The sequence below is a fragment of the Rhipicephalus microplus genome, chromosome 8 (assembly GCF_043290135.1).
Source record: "Rhipicephalus microplus isolate Deutch F79 chromosome 8, USDA_Rmic, whole genome shotgun sequence".
In the NCBI taxonomy this organism is placed as follows: domain Eukaryota; kingdom Metazoa; phylum Arthropoda; class Arachnida; order Ixodida; family Ixodidae; genus Rhipicephalus; species Rhipicephalus microplus.
Window position 1 is genome coordinate 116,751,186 of NC_134707.1, and position 16,419 is coordinate 116,767,604.

The window sequence follows — 16,419 nt, forward strand, 5'->3', positions numbered from 1 at the left end:
GTTTTACGTGACATGCTTCTCATGATTATTATTATTGGACATGTCATTTACCTTCGTCGTCTATTCGCGTCATGTGATACCAGATATCAATCGTCTAGAGAAACGGCCATGAGCACACTATGAGCTTAGCATGTAGTCATATTTTACGTGGCATTCATGTCATGAGGATCATGTTTGGACGTGTCATTTATCTTCATTGTCCATTGACGTCATGTAATACCAAAGTTGGTATATTTAAAGCTAGCGAAATGACCACGAACGCATCATGAGCGTGGTATGTTGTCATGTTTTATATGACACACATGTCAAGAGTATCATGTTTGCACCATATATATACCTTAGTCATCCATTGAAGTCAAGTAACACCAAATTCGGTACATTTGAAATGACGAATTCGGCTAGTGAAACGACCTTGAGCGCGGTATGAGCGTAGCATGTAGTCATGTTTTACATGACACGCTTGCCATGATTATCATGTTGTGACGGGTCATTTACCTTCGTCGTCCGTGCATGTCACGTAATACCAAGTTCGGTTTATTTGAAGATAGCGAAACGGCCATGAGCGCATCACTAGCATGACATGTAGTCATGTTCTGTCATGACACGTATCTCGTGATCGTCATGTTTGCACCAGTCGTATACCTTCGCCATCCACTCACGTGCCGTAATACCAAATTGGGTGCATGGGGAGCTAGCGAAATGACCCCGAGCGCACCATAAGCGTGGCGTCTAGTCATGAATTACTTGACATGTATGTCATGATTTCCACGTTAGTGTCTGCCTCTTATGTTCCCATGCAGTCATGTCATACCATACCAGTTTTAAATATGTCATGTGAACGAAAAGACAGCAAGTGCAGAATGACCATGAAATGTAAATTATGACTTTCATACTTGCACGTTACGACTTTCATGTTATGACTAGTCAGTTAAGTGTCATACAGCCATGCCCATACCCATTTGGGTATCGATAGCATTTTAGAAACGGCCAGGAGAGCTAAAGGTCATAGGCGGATAGATAGATAGATAGATCGATAGATAGATAGATAGATAGATAGTTAGATAGATAGATAGATATATAGATAGATAGATAGATAGATAGATAGATAGATAGATAGATAGATAGATAGATAGATAGATAGATAGATAGATAGATAGATAGATAGATAGATAGATAGATAGATAGATAGATAAAGACACGCTCAATGTCGCCGAAGTTCTCTAAGAAATGCTTCGTATTTAAAAACAAGTGAGTGAGATAGTCCTATAGTTCTCCTTTAAATTATTACACTAACTGGTCGTAATCACTGTCACAAACGACTGAAATTTTGCTCTCACCCGCTCGGCTCATCGTCCAAGGAAGGGCGCCTTTGTATTGGAAAGACGACATTCGGCGACTAACGACCCAGCAGTGCACCGCCGCGTCTTCCCTACACCTGTACCGAAAGGGCACACATGTGTTCCGAGGAGAAACAAATGACCTCGAGAGGGTATGGGAGCACACGTACGCCACAATAATCCTTTCACTTCTTCGGAATCGGCAGTTGACGAGCAACCAGCGAGAAGCGCGGTAGTCGGTATCGCGAGTCTCGCGTAGGCGGCGAGAATGGAGTTCCCGCACAACGTATCGAGACGGCTGCAATACTGGGCACCCTCGTCGTCTACTAAGCTGGCGAGATCTTCAGCGGCACTCCGTTGGCTACCCTACGTGTACCACGAGCTGGCCTGCTACGTATGAAACTTTTTATTGTGACTTTTTTTCAACTGTTACTTTATTACACCCAGCTTTTCAGTAATTGTAGTTGTGTGCACTGCGTCACACGTAGAAATACAAAAGCGCAAGCATCATCTTTTTCTCATAATTTGTTTTTGGATCTCCTTCAGTTTCATCATGTTGTGGATTGTATTTATTGCAAATGTGATTTATTTATATGCATTGTGCACAAAATAATTAAGATCACTGCGACAAGTGTACAACAGGCATTACAAAAGTTGGCAATGTCATGAAAAGAATTTCATTTGCTTGTATATGCAGGAAATTCAAGCTTCAGGATTGACGAACCCACGCGTTCTGTGTGGAAACTTTACAATACAACAGCGGTTATATTGCGTGGTGCCCGCGTACACTCCCCTTGGGGGTCAAAACAGGTGATTATCACAACAAATTCATGGTTTAAAAACACATTACAAAAAGCACTCACGTTACGACGCGTATTCAATCAAGATTACGTGGTGTCTGCATAGCAAGTTCGGAAACATTTCCCGCGCCTGAATACTCGAGGTTTACAGTATGCTACCTACTACCCAAAGTGTAACCATGTGCGAAAGCTTCACTTGCACAAGTCAGTTTGAATTTTTTCGATTACCGTATATTGCAGTAATCCACAGTTTATGCCTCACGAGTGACATCGTCAATAAAACGTATACACTAAGCGGTTGAATTATGCATAGGGATTGGATATTGCTATCGTGTTCAACTCTTAAAGGTGAAGCTTAAGGGTCCCCAGTTACGGTTCAATAGTGGAGAACACAGAGTTGACCTAGCGTGTTTGACAGTACAGCTGGAGATAACACCGTCGTAAATCCTGACTGCCAGAAAACGTAAAAAAGATTTGCGGAGCAAGGAAGCGCTAAAGAAAGAAGGGTGCATTCAAGAGTCACTTGGTCCTCATTCATTCATTTATTCATACTGCTAGCCCTCATGACGCTCGTTACAGCGTGTAAAGTACTAGTGTTTAAGTCAAAATTCGCTGCAAAAATCCAGGGTCACCTCGCAGGATTGATTACAAACAGCATCAAAAGTATACAAAAAAAGGTATACGAAAAAGTACAAAGAGCAGAATAAAGTGTATCGTGTTCAAAACACACAAATGCGTAGACAGCATCACGAGACAGTTTAAAGCAATAATGCAAATAAAAGCTATATGTAGCCACAAACCTATGTATAGAAAATCAGTTTTAGATTTCCTTCAAATGACGTTACAAGTAACGCTTGATTAGGGATTTCGGTAACACACTTCATTTGTCGATAGCGCTGAGAAAGTAACTGAATCTAAAGCAGTCATTACGAGAAGCAAGGGGCATTATGTATATACCATGTGTACTTTTTATTTTTTTTATTTTATGTAATGGGTGCAATAACGTAATTTTAACACACTTCGCATATTCAGAAGCACGTGTGGCACTAAATGCAAAGAAAACAGGGTTGATTCTTTTCTTAGGAATCGGTATAACACAAAAGTCCAATGTGTCCTGCTTTGTTCCGTGTCACGCATGAATCAATTGGTGCAAAGATATGCCTTCAGTCGTAATCGTCCTTGCTAGTAGGCTTGAGCTTGGTGGTAGTGCTCACCCGCATGTAAAACAAATATTTCGCTAGAATGGAGAGGGCATACAACAATTTTAACTGATCATCGGCCTGCAGTAAATCACGTCTGACCGGTCGAAAATTTCACAGTTTACATACATGTAGGTGCTTATACTAAATGGCCTGTAGCGAGAATATGCAGTGCGCATGCAAACCTTCCTGTCATGTAAAGTGATATTGCTTTGACGCAGCTCAGTTTGAGCGTCAAGAAAAGATACTATGCAGTCAAGAAACTGAAAAAAAAAACAGACGGCAGTTTGAGCGCTCACACGGTTGTCTGTTTTTCCCCTTCTTCACTGCACAGTTTCTTTCCTTCACGCTCAAACTGAGCTGCACTAAAGCAATATCATTTTATCATGCACGAGCTCACCCAGTCACCAGTATTTGTCGATTTCAAGTAAATATTGTGTTCACTCGCAATTTTCATTTCTTTTTTCGCATTAAAGATGGGAATGATAAAAAATATGCGAAACAATAGAACCTGGCTCGCGAGTGTGAAGTTTTATGGCCATACAAGGCACGCCGGTTACGAGGTCGTTTGTATAGTCCTATTGCATCCAAGATGATCCCTCGGTCAAGGGCTTGTCAATGAGAAGGCGCATCAGATACAGTAATGTTATCTATTATCAAGGCTACTTTTTAATTCAAGTTGTGACATCTACTTGTTGCCTGGACTTGCGACCATCGTTGTTGTCTCTAACAACTGCCCCGCCGCGGTGGTCTAGTGGCTAAGGTACACGGCTGCTGACCCGCAGGTCACGGGTTCCATCCTGGCTGCGGCGGCTGCATTTCCGATGGAAGCGCAAATGTTGTAGGCCCGTGTGCTCAGATTTGGATGCACGTTAAAGAACCCCAGGTGGTCGGAATTTCCGGAGCCCTCCACTTCGGCGTTTCTCGTTACCATATGGTGGTTTTGGCACGTTAAACGCCACATATCAATCAAATCTGTAACAACTGAAATGTCAACCTGCTTAGCATGTAGATAATGGTCTTACTTGCGGTATAAAAAAAGGAAAAAAGGCAAGATACGCTTCAAAATGCGATGAGAAGGCGGAATTGTAGAGCTTCGCGCACAGTCACGTGGACACTATCTCAACCTCATAGAGAGATTTTGCGACAGAAGGGCTCCTGAGTTTGTAATATTGTTATTCCCTTGAAAAACAGTGACCAGAAGAATTTACCAACATCCTACATCATATCGGCTCCTGTAGACGACGTGAAAGGAAACTTGACAGGTCGTGTGGCAGTGCTCTGATGACTCCGTTTTGACACGGTAATTAATGACTTCCATCAATCGTGAAAAACACAAATGGGTGATATACCGTTTGTCTGGTGGCAGTAACGGTCAATACTAGTGGTAGTAATGGTTATGACGTATAAGCTCTTTCATTCCTTGCTGCAGCAGGTGAGTAGCATAGTGTCTTGTACACCCAACCTTTACACACGTGAAACCTGTACCTGAGGTTTCATCCTGAATGATCAACTTTGACCGTGTTCGAATGCTGATACCTTGGCGATCCCTGAGCTTCAATACATGCTTACGTAGCGAAAATCCCGAAGTGTTCTCAGAGCCAGAAATACAACGGCAGGCGTCATGCAACTACAAAAGCGATGAGGTTGTATTCAGTTACTTCTAGAAGAACATGACACACACACACAAAAGCCTTTCTTGAATTAGAAAAAAAAACGTGCAAAGTGGCGTATCATTTATGTAACGCTGTTTCTCAACCCGTATTTTACTTCCTCACTATTGCTGACACACAAATGGTCAAATATGCTTTAGTACAGCATCTCGCATATGAAAACCCAGAACCATCATATATTTGGGAAACGCGATAGTGGAGGACTCCGGAAATTTTGACCTTCATGCGTTCTCTAACGAGTGCTAACATCGCACAGTACAAGGGCCTTTCATGGCGTCACCATTGGCTCGTAAGTTGCGAATATATTATGCTAAAAGCGTCTTGTGCATACGAGCCGAGCTTTGTAGTTTAGGCTGGCGCTAATTGATCACTAAAAGACAGGCAGCTGCTTCTTGATTAGACGTATGCCTATTTCACGCGGTGAATCGCTAGCACTCCGACCTGTTTTAAAACTTTGCATGTAACGATCTCTGTCAAAGCTCTTCAGCGCTTCGCGATCGACGTTGAAAATACGAGTTCTCTGCCCACACAGGAGCAAGGATAGCAGACGTTGCCTCAGGGTGAACACTTTTTGTGGGGTTCTAATGTGCTTGTAGTTGGGTCAGAACGTCGGCGGCTAAAATCTTCTTTTTGAACTTCTCCAAGAGCGTAGCATCGACGCAACGCAGCGAGCGCACTTACCTGCAACGAGCAGAAAAAAGCACAATGTCGTCGCCTGGCCGACCATGATGCGTTCAGTTCAGTAGCAGCGTCGCACCTGCCGCCTCGATGTCTTATTTCTCTGTAGCTGTGTTAAGCTGCGGTTCGGGAGCGACTCCGAGAGAAACTCAATAACCCGAACGTCTTGGTCGTCACGCAAGTGTTTTCCAAGTGCGCCTCTTTATGGCCGCTAAAGCAGGATGCCTGTCACGCTTTCTAAAGGACTCATCAGTGTCATCGCGCCTTCACACTTGCTGCGGGAGACGACCCAACGGAGTTGAGTAAAACTAAAGAGGTGTGGAGATAAGTACACAGTGTGAAAGCAGATTTTACGACTGCTGTGATTTCGTAAGCATTCGAATCAGTGCTTTAATGTTCCGCACCTTGACGTGTGCTATTTGTCATAGTTACGCACGCAAAGAAATAATAAGCATCTAACCTTCGTTTTCAGCCGCTACGACAGTGAACAACAGCTATATCTTGCTGCCTTCTATTGAAACATGACTCCGTGGACTCCACAAACATCTTTAAATGCTTGGTAGCTTTTGACTCTGCCACTTGAACGACATAGTCATTGGTGTCAATCATTTCCGTTAAGGTGTTAAGAGTAAAATATAAGAATAGAGTGAGATCTTTAAGGTTCGCGTTTCAGTGGTGAACTCGATATACTGTTCGTATTGTGCACTTTAACATTTTAGTGTATGCTTTTTTATCGTATGACATTACTCGAGAAGTTTAAATTGTCAATTACTATACAATGTAATCGATAAAGGGGAAAGTAGCTTCAGTGAAGCTTTCGCAAATGGCTACCTTGTGTGTAATAGGTAGCATGCTTTCAACCTTTAACATTGACGCGTGTGAAATGCTTTCGAAATTGTTCTGCACTGAATACGTGATTTTAAGGCTATACGCGAAGTCACATGTCTGCCTTTTGTAATGGCTGTCCGACTTTAAGCCACGAGATCGTTATGGTAATCACGTGTTCTGACGCCCGATGACAATGCATGCTAGTACCACGCAATATAACTGCGACATCACATGTTGTATTCGGCAGCCCGTATACAACACGCGTGTGCTTGTAAAGCATAAATGTTACTTTCAGTGCATTTTTCAAGCAGAGCAAGTTAGTTCCAGTGTATTTTGAAGCGTTAATTCAGCGTTACTTTCAATGCATTTCCAAGCAGAGGAAGTTAGTTTCAGTGTATTTGGAAGCAGACACGTGGTTGCGTTGTAACAAACCTCCTTGCTACGCAAGCGGCCCTAGTTCAATGCCCACTCAAACCCGAAAACTTTTGGTTGCGTGGTAACAAACCTCCTTGCTACGCAAGCAGCCCTAGTTCAATGTTCACTCAAACCTGAAAACTCTTATGATATATTTGATTTGCACCTTTCTTGATTTTTTTTACCGGAGAAGATGCTGAGTTTTCAATCACAGCCAACAAGACGGACGTGTACGCCGGAAATCCCACAAAACAATTTGATTAACGCTGTCGCATTAAGACATCTCCTTCGCTCATGTAATTGCGGCAGAAGAGAAAAGGAAGCTTACTGCCACTGCCCTCGCGCACAGTGCCAGACATTTTATAAACAGACAGACAGACAGACAGACAGACAGACAGACAGACAGACAGACAGACAGACAGACAGACAGACAGACAGACAGACAGACAGACACGACTCCGAATGCGTTATTTACCGGAGAAATCGGCACTTCTACCACTTAGGTTTTCATGATGCCCAAAAGCTTTTTTCGTGACATGCCCTATAAGCAAGTTGTGTCCGTCCTCCCCCCTACCAATACGGAGGGGATGAATAAACGAACGTTTTATTTCAGAAAAACACAAATATTGTGTCCATTTGTCCTGCCTAGGAGGTGTGACAAAAAAGCATGAGTGCCTGACTGAGTGTCACATCTTGAGTGTCCTGAGTGTCACATCAAGAGGACATAATTTTTATTCGCCAAGGGGGAATAGTTAAGGGAGTCCTAATTAGGTTGAGCGGATAAAACTTTGTCTCATGGTTATTGTGGCTTGTGCCCAGAACTAGGCGACCAGGAATCTATCGCTTGAGGAACACCTTTCGAGGTTCTCAGCAATGGCTCTGGCCCGCTTGACGGCCCAGTCCTTGAGATCCTCGCATGGGAGGGCAGCTCGCAACTGCTAAGCGATGCACTCCACTTCAGAGGGTTGATTGGTTCATTGGTCCCTAACCATTTCAGACGCCAACTAATAAGAACTGTCTGTAAAGGTGTGAGATCATTACAACAATACTTAAAGCCACTCAGTATTGTATTGCAACAAAAATAACGAGATAATTGTTGAATATATGCGTGTTATAGTAACGTAACTTGTTTTGATTACGTTGCAACTAAATATCTTTGTATCCTGAAGTCATTGATGCTTACTTTTGATTTAATTAGAATGCAATATCTGTATAAAAATACAGTGCAAATTCATTCTTGGAAGTGTCAATTGTGAGCAACAAAATATTTTTGCATTGCTTGAAGGAAACGGCAGGTAGAATACTGAGTAAAGTGTGACTCAGTGCTTTCAGAAAAGTGATCATATGCGTCAGCGCACCACAAAATGAGGTTAGACGAAGACAAATAACCATGCAAAAGGTTCAATTCGTTTATTGTACGATATATCTTGCTCTTTTTTAGCCCCTACTTGATGCAAATAACGAAAATTAGTGGTGCACACAAATGTGTACTTGGCGTCTAAAAGGGTTGAACTCCTGGGGCAGCTCACGACGCGTGATCGGCCGTGAAATGGATGATACCTTATCTTATAAGTAAAATCGTTTTGTGATCCCAATACGTTCTGATACTTATCTTCTGAAAAGGAATACATTATCGGACATTATAAAGCAGAATGAAAAATAGAATTAATGAAGGAAACGAAACAAAACAAAACACAACAAGATAATCGAGTTGAAAATAAAGTGAACTCATCTCTATGTTCACTCTTCGCTTCATTTTGTTTTCCTTCGCAAATCGCATACGGCTTTGCAAATGTTCCTCTGGCTAAAGTCCTTTTTGTTGATCCGATGAAAAAGACCACCAGAAGGGATGCATTGAAAGCCATAGTACAGTGAGGTTCTTTCAAGAGTGTTTTGCTTTGGTTTGCAAATAACCTACATGTTAAGAGACATTCACTGTCAATGAGTGGGAGCATTAGGGGGACGGTATTAGACCAGACTTGTGTAGGAAAATTTTAAGGGTTGAGGAGGACTGAGCATTGTAGGTTTTAATTGAGATTTCCATCCTTCAGAGGAGCACAATAATTTTTTCCGAGAGTACTTAGGTTCAGGGAACTGAGGTGTTGCCAAGCGAGATTTTCCAAAGTTATCTGACGTGGCAAAATTTTCAAGTCGTGCCACGGCGATAAATGTTAGCTTCGGCAATAAAAAAACTATTGTACCATTATTTGAGAGCACTTCAAGTGCATCTAAACATTCCTTGATGGTTCAACCTTTATGATCTGGTACCAGTACCTTAATTTGTAGAAAACAAAAGTGTTGTACAACAACTTCGACAGAGAACAGTGCTTCGAGATAGGTGATAATGCACTAGAAACTGTAAAAGACTATGTCTAACTAGAACAGGTAATAACCGCGGAGCCCAACCACAAGAATCAAGTAACTAGAAGAATAAGAATGAAGTGGAGCACGTTTGGCAAGAACTTTTAAGTCTTGTCAGGTAGATTGCTACTATCCCTCTAGAGGAAGGTATACAACAACTGCATCTTGCCTGTACTTAGCTACGCAGGAGAGACCAGGAGACTTACTACAAAGAGTGTTCAGTTCAAATTAGGGACCACGCAGCAAGAAATGAAAAGGAAAATAGTATGTGCAATCTTAAAACTCAAGAAAAGAGCAGAGTGGATCAGGGAACAAACGAAGGTTAAAGATATCATAGTTGAAATCAAGAAGAGTAAATGGAAATAGGCTGGGCATGTACTGCGTAGAGAGGATAATAGTGGGCAGTAAGTGTAAATAACTGGAGTTTTAGAGAAGGCAAGCGGGTTAAGAGGAGACAGGAAGTTAGATGGTCAGATGAGATGAAGTTTGTTGGTATGAAATGGCAGCAGCAAGCACAGAACCAAGATGACTGGAGGAATATGGGAGATGCCTTTGTCATGAAGTGAACGTAGCCAGGTTGACGATGACGATGATGATGATGATGATGACCCATACCACGCGAATGAGTCATAATTGTCTTGGGGCAAGGCGAAGGAACACTTTCAAAGCATTCGACATATTAGGTGCAGTTGATTAAAAACGCCCAGACAGGCAGTCCCTAAAAATGACAGCGTGTGTTATAGATGAACGCGATTGCTATAGTTCTAAGACCAATGCAAGCAGTTCCGCTTGATAATTAGGTGTAAAACCGGATAAACAAACTGAGATATACACATGAACACTGAAGATGCAATTCCCACTCCTGATTTTTTTTGCACAAGATGAAGTCTCAATTTGTGGGATGCTGGGTCAACGAAGGGCGGATCCGAACAGGAAAACAGAACTCTTAAATACGAAGCATTTCGTAGTGAACGTCAGTATATTTTAGCGTATCTATCTATCTATCTATCTATCTATCTATCTATCTATCTATCTATCTATCTATCTATCTATCTGTCTGTCTGTCTGTCTGTCTGTCTGTCTGTCTGTCTGTCTATCTATCTATCTATCTATCTATCTATCTATCTATCTATCCAGCTATTTAGCTAGCCAGCTAGCTAGCCGCCAACAACTTTTAACTCTCTTGGCCATTTTGATCATGGTATCGATACCAAACTTATTATGGCACAACATGACTGAATGAGAAACATAATTCACTAGTCATAACATGAAAATCATGCAATGTGTACCATGAATGTCATGATTTACATTTTATGGTCCTGTTGCTCTTGCGGTGATTTTGTTCGCATGACATGTTTCAGAACTGGTATGATATGACATGATTGCATGGCGAACACAAGCGACAGACCCTAACATGATAATCAGGACATGCGTGTCATGTAGCAGCATGCCTACATGCCACGCTCATGATGCGTTGGCAGCCGTTTCGTTAGCGTCACATATACCAAATTTGGTATTACGCTACGTTTATAGATAGCAAAGGCATGTGACTAGTGCAAACGTGATAATCATGAGATACGTATCATGTAACAACACGACTACACGCTACGCTCATGATGGAGTCGCGGCCGTTTCGCTAGCTTAACATATTCTAAATTCAATATTACGGGATGTCAATGGATGACGAAGGTATGTAACGGGTGCAAACATGATAATCATGAGATGCGTGTCATGTGAGAACATGACTACATGCCACAATCAAGGCGCCAATACACTTCGACATGACCCGGCGCGCGTTCGTTTCATCGCGTCACACCGGCGTTGCCACGCCAGGCACCGGTCCTGCTATGGATGGATGGTTGTATTGATATCACTCTACCCTTTAGATTGGACGATGGTCAACACCACCAAGCCGTAATACGTAGTGAACCAAAAACTAGATTTTTTACCTTTAAAAATGAGGTTGAGGACTAATAGTTTGCAGTGAAGTGTTTAGTTTTCTCTCGTGTCTCGACATTATCCACTAGTCAGATAACGTCCTTCTAGGTAATTCTTCCCGCTGAAAGTATATTTTGCAATCGCTCTCGCTAAACCGCAGTACTTTGAAAAATTCTGCACCATCATCCTGAACTATAGCGTGAAGCCCTTTACAGAACATTCGCAAATGTTCGGCAGTTTCCACCTCTTCTCCACATGCACTGCATACCATGTGTACGCCTGCATATTTTGCCCGATATATCTCGGTTCGAAATACTTCCGTCCTGACCTCCAACAGTAGAGAACTACCCCGAGTATTATCATAGATCCTGTCCTTGGCGATTTCCTGCTTAAAAGTTTGACAGATCTCTACTGCGGACTTCTTAGTCATGCCAATTCTCAACATATCGGTGTCAGCTTGCGTCACCTTCTTCTTAACCGATCATTCGTTTTGGTTTGGTCCCCTTCTGTTTTCTAAGTACTTACTAGTATTTTCTGGTTCGCTTCCTGCATTTTGTATCGACATTCTTGATGTACAAGTAGCTGAATACCTTCCTAGCCCAACGGTGCTCCCCCATTTCTCTCAATCGCTTCTCAAATTTATCTTGCTGCTAGCTTCCCTGCCCTCGAATGATGTCCACCCCGTATCACTTCTTACTACCTGATTTGGTGTATTCCCGTGAGCTCCTAAGGCAAGCCTACCTATTCCACGTTGCTTAATTTCTCATTTTGCTTGAACTTCTAATCTCATGCACAAGCCTGCATATCCGAACGTCAGACCAGGAACCATGACCTCTTTCCTTATTCTTCGCACAACATCATACCTATTGTTATTCCACAGTGCCCTGTTTTTTATCACTGTTGCATTCCTGTTACTTTTAGTCAACACGTATGTTTCGTGTTGCTTTAGGTACTTGGCCTCATTGCTTATCCATACGCCCAAATATTTGTAATTATCTTTTATCTCTAGCGTGACCTCCTGTATTCTAAGCTCACTACCTTCATTATCATTAAAAATCATGACTGTTTATTTTTTCTTACTGAATCCTAAATTTAACCTATCTCCCTCCTTAGCACAGATGTCCATCAATCTCTGAATCTTTCTTGTTGTCGGCCACTAGCACTATATCATCTGCGTAAATCAATGCTGGTGGTGCCTGTTCAATGAGTTTTCCTTGTTTCACAAAAGAGAGGTTGAAGTTAGGTCCACTTGCCTGTAACTTGGCCCCTAATCCTTATAGGTACATCATGAATAACAAGGGTGAAACAGGACACCCCTGCCTAAGCCTTCATTTTACCTCTGCAGGCTTGGATACCTTTGTTTCCCACTTTTTAATTACCTTGTTACCTTTATAGATATCCTTTAAAAGAGTAGTGATTACATCTTCCACGTCTAGTAAGTCTAGTATTCCCCACAATATTTCTTGAACCACGCTATCGCACGCTCCCTCGATATACAAAAATGCTAGCCACAGGGGCCTCTGCTCCTTTTCTGCTATTTCGATGCACTGCGTCAGTGGAAACAGATTGTCTTCCAACCTACTTTGTTTCCGAAACCCATTCTGCAGTTCCCCCAGCACCCCCTCATCATCTATCCATGCCTGTAGTCTTTCCTTTATATTCTGCATCGCCAGCCTGTAGACCACTGATGTTGCTGTCTTAGGACGGTAGTTGTTTATGTCAGCTTTGTCCCCCTTTCCTTTATAGATCATGCTCATCCTGCTAAGTTTGCAGCCATTGGGGATTTCATCATCGAATATTATTTTGCTCACTGCCTCTCTCAAAGTCTGCTTAGACTTCGGACCCAGTGTCTTTCTCAGCATATTTAGAATGCCATCTTGGCTCTTGATGAACATCTAGGAATTCTCTTCTCAGCCCTTCCCCATTACCGTTGTGAAAATGGAGCTATTACGCCACTTGATTCATCTTTGTCTATTGTGGTGCGTAAGGCACTTCCCTGTTGAAATCTTTGCTTTCACCCTTGTTCTTATATTTTCAATGGCTTCGTCCCCTTCTAGCCTAACACCTTGAGTTGTAGTTATCAAACTCTGCTGTAGGCTCGTCTCATTTCTGAGGGAGTTTAGATCGTTCCGGAATTTTGTAGCTGCTTTTCTATCCTTTTCAAGTACTTCTGCCAGCCAATGAGCCACCTTTCTTCTAATATTTTTATTGATCAGAAGAGATGCTTCTTTTTTGCAGCTAAGAAAGATGTCCCATTTTCTTTCAACATCCTCTGTTGGTTCACCCGACTGCTTAGCATGTCTGTGTTTCCTAGAGGCTTCCTGACGTTTTTTTATGGCTATCTTAACTTCCTCATCCCACCAACAGCTGGGTTTGTGTCTTCTTTTGAGGGGTGACTTGTCACGTGCCTTAGCAAGCTCTAGCTCAAACATTCTAATTATATTCGTGTATATACACACTGTTTTATTGTCTTTAGTGATTACTTGCTATAATTGTTTGTTAGCGATTTCTATTTGCCTTTCTGAATAAAAATTTCCTGTAGTTGCTCAACTTGGGTCCTTCCCACTTTCACGGCTCTTCCAAAATTTGGCTTGATACGTTTGTGATCACTACCCAGACGTGTGAAGCCACATTCGTCTATGTGCAATCTTTTGAGCCTATCAAGCAACCTCATTGCGCAAGCTATCATCGACTGCAGCTTTCCTACCTTCTATGTTATTTGCCCTTCACACTTCTCAGTACTGTTGCAAATGATGAAATCATGCCTTTCACATATATCTATGATCATTTTGCCTGTTGGGTTGGTATAACCATCTATATCTTATATGTGCGCATTCATATCTTCTAGTATAATTATCTCGCACTCTCCTCCTAATTCCTCAATGTATTTTGATATACACGGCACTATTGCCTGGTTTTTCCTCTCTGGCCTTTGCTCCCGTCGACAAGTACACCAAACCAAGGAGTGTCATTTGTCCTGCCACTTTCTCTCTTAAGCCGTAAATGATCCTTGCACTCCTGCTTGACCCTCTCCCAGTCTGTACTTTTATGAATTGATGCTCCAATACCACCCCCTTTTCTGCTGCCTTTTGTTCTCTTACAATATTTCCAACTCGGCTTGTTTGAAGGTTGTTACAAGTCCCCAAGATGTGTTTTTACAAAACCATATACCATCGGCCTCTCCTCCGTTAGCTGTTCTTCTATCTCTTCCCATTTCAGCTTGTTCCTGCCACTCTGCATGTTAATATACCCTATGTTTGAATTGGCTCGGCCATCGTGGCTACGCCTGTTTCTGCCATGGACTCTACCTATCTTAGATTCTGGTGCCACTTTGGAATTGTATCTGTCAATACCACCTGTCAAAGCGTCTGCAGGTTGTTTTCCTCGTTACTAGCTATCCTGCACCCCGAAGGGCTTGCTTTCCCCCCAAAAAAGCTACTGCGCGTCCTGCAAGTCGCGAACCCACCTCATGACCTACCCGCCCATCGAAGTGAAAACCACCCACCTATGCACCTCTCAGTTTTTTTCCACCACCTCAAAGCCTTTCTCTCGACTCATCCACCACATCTCTTGGTTTACGTTGACAATCACACTTTGGAGGTTGCCGTCAAGCAATGGTACCTCCAGTATCATGCATATCACTACCTGTACGAGAGCAGAAGTGGCACACATGTCATCGACCCCTTTCGCCAGTGTGGTCGCTAGTCCTGCTGCATCTTTATTTTAAGACATCTTTGTTTTGCAAACGCAGCGATATACTCGCAGGCGCGCGCCGCTCTGCCTTGCTTCGACGCATGCGCGTTTCAGCGCGCGCCGACGTACTCTGGTCGCGCCAGTCGCACCTGGCGTCAGGCTATAGAATGCTAAAGTTTTTCCAACGTAGCGTTGCTGTGCTCAGTGTGTGCGTGCGTCAACGTTACGTTGGAGTATATTGGACCCTACATGATGCGCTCGCAGCTGTTTCGCTAGCTCCACATATACCAAATTTGGTGTTACGTGATCTCAATAAATAGCGAAGTACCTACACTTGTACTAAATTTGAAATCACGTGATGTGAATAGATGACGAAGGTAAACGACACATTCAAACAGGATATTGATTACACGGCAGTCATGTACGGCATCAGTTACCTCCACCTCGTAACGTTGGGCTAATTTTGAAGTGACATATCAACCTTCCTCCTTTGTGCTTCGCATATCATAGATTTACACTGTACGTGGGATCTGCCATAATTCTTATTAACGTGGTAGCAACAGCAAGGCGAGCATGCCGATGCTGCACCCGAACGGTTAGAGAAAAATAACAAAACCGATCTTGGCAGCTTGGGTTTTATGGCCACCAGTTTCGAGGTAAGCCTCTGGGGAAACTGTCCCGACTGGCGCTGTCTCTTATCGGGAGCCTGCACAGCTTGGTGCGAAATGGTTGCCACGCTACCCTCCCCCACGGGGAAGTGCAGGGCCCTCGGGGTCTGTAAATGTCTGGGTGGCGACGAGACTACCAGACCGTGTCGTGAAAGGAGCGGGCTGCGATGTCGGCGGCTGTGAAAGTACGCTAGTTGAAGAAGTGGTGCTGCCTGGTTCGTTCACAGCGATGTATCCGAGTGGAAGGTAGTGAGTCTAGACACAGGCGTCGTCCCCGTTCAAGCATCAAGTGAAGTTTTTGCCATTGTGTTGGGCAACTAGGTAGGGTACGCTGTAGAGTGGCAGGAAAGGCCGGTGAACGATGTCGTCACGAAGGACAGTGGGCGTGCATGATGCTACTGAACATAAAAGGCGTGGGCTGCAGGTGACGGGCGTTAGGTGTGTCACAGGTCCCGTTTATTCGGGAGGTGATCGCCGGGCTAATTCCAAGGGCTCAAGTTTCGGCCCCCCGAACTGCACCATGAATGCGCGGACAATTTAAAAGTGTTCCTATTTAGCGCGCCAGCGGAAGCCAGCTGTGGCGCAAAGAACAATTCAGAGCCGCGAGTTGATAAACAAAACATAATTAAAATCTCAATTATGGCAGATCAAACGATACACAAATATGCACCTAAATACTAAAGAGTTTGATAACTTATTCAGTCCAAAGTCCTTGGAACAAAGTCTGAATGATGCTGTTCCAAGAATCACTCACTCAAAGTCCAGCGCTATTGTCGATCCGCTGCCCCCGAAGTTACTCTTCCAGGAAACCTCGCGTCTTTGATTGGCCG

The 16,419-nt window shown here is 43.1% G+C and overlaps 1 long non-coding RNA gene across 1 annotated transcript in view; it reads left to right on the plus strand.

Moving 5' to 3' along the window:
* The first annotated feature begins 1,561 nt into the window (after window positions 1–1,561).
* The window catches only part of LOC142769344 (uncharacterized), a 47,415-nt gene continuing 32,557 nt past the window's right edge, over window positions 1,562–16,419 (plus strand). The window contains exon 1 of the long non-coding RNA XR_012885784.1: window positions 1,562–1,731. This is a non-coding gene — a long non-coding RNA (uncharacterized LOC142769344). The remainder of the gene's footprint in view (window positions 1,732–16,419) is intronic.